The sequence below is a fragment of the Phytophthora infestans genome, genomic scaffold (genome assembly GCF_000142945.1).
Source record: "Phytophthora infestans T30-4 supercont1.49 genomic scaffold, whole genome shotgun sequence".
Classification (NCBI taxonomy): Eukaryota; Oomycota; class Peronosporomycetes; order Peronosporales; family Peronosporaceae; genus Phytophthora; species Phytophthora infestans.
Window position 1 is genome coordinate 219,596 of NW_003303710.1, and position 1,394 is coordinate 220,989.

Sequence of the window (1,394 nt, forward strand, 5' to 3'; positions counted from 1 at the left end):
CACGATGGGATAGAAGAGCAACACGAAGCACGGAAGACCATGGGCGATGACAGAAGACTTAGCCGATGTAAACCACGAAGTTTTATGCGTAGCGTGAAATACGGAAGAGCACGCAGCCATGAAAAGGACAGAAAGATAAGAATATGAAGGGAGCGCACTGGCCACGGAAGGAAACTAAATATTTAGACACCCCAACATGCTGAAAAGCATGGCTACGGAAGAGCACGCACGTTCGAAGCCACGGTAGAGCACAAAGAGGTAAGAGTGCACAGACAGCAATTCTCCCATAGCACCACGGTAGAGCTCGGGGCACAGTCGGCCGACCAAAGATGAAGCCGCAGTAGACCATAAACGGACGATCACCGAGCATTGGAGCACGATATTAGGGTGGAACTGGAGCTCACCGAGTCCGACAGCACGACACTACGGTAGCTAACGATCTCACGGACGACGGACCAACTGCGACACCACAAGCTAGCACGATAGCATGGACTGTGCCACTAATCCATGGGAGAACGCAGTCGCGGAGCTATACACGGAAAATCACAGAGCTGCGGAGAACGATACCAGTGTTGAACCTGAGCTTACCGAGCCACAGCGGACAGTAGTACATAAGAACTCGATTGCAGGGTCGGCGGACCAGTCACGAAATAAATCGGGAGGTGGGCGCTTGAGGTGATTATGACTGCACACTGTGGAATACGATGCCATTGTAGAACACGATAACACGGACAATGCAGATACACAACGTGAGCACAATACCATAGACAGCATTACCACACCGTGATTGCACGATAGCGTGAAACCGCGGTTGATGGAGCCTCACCAGGAGAGCACGATACACGGGCGACGGAACAACACGACTGCATGGAGACACCAAACCACGGATTAGCACACTTCGGCTAGAGCACCGGCGATGGAAGGCCAACGGCCACGAAATAGTATCTACCATGAAACCGGTGCAACCCTCGTAAACGTTTGAGAACAGAGAAAAGTTAGCATTTACAAAAAGGCCGTACTAAAGAGCATGAACTCACAAGAGAGAGCGCATATTAGCTGAGCAGCGTGGACCACGAGTAGGCAGTCAACCACGATGCCAGGAAGATCACGGAGGAGCGCCGGCCACTGTGGAACATGACATCCAACCTGTAGTACGGGATATCGGAAGCGTACCAAACAACGATATTATACGGGTCTACATGAGACTACGGAATGGTAAGTAGTTAAGTACACGAAGCCAAGAACTACTGGGGTGAGCGACGCTAACAAAGTACGCGACACCAAGAAGCACTTAAATTTGCGGCCACCACATCTCCAACAAACCATGCCACTCGGCCGCGTAGCGGCGGCGAACGGCTAGTCAAAAGTCCCTAGTGGAGTCTGGTGTCTGTCCG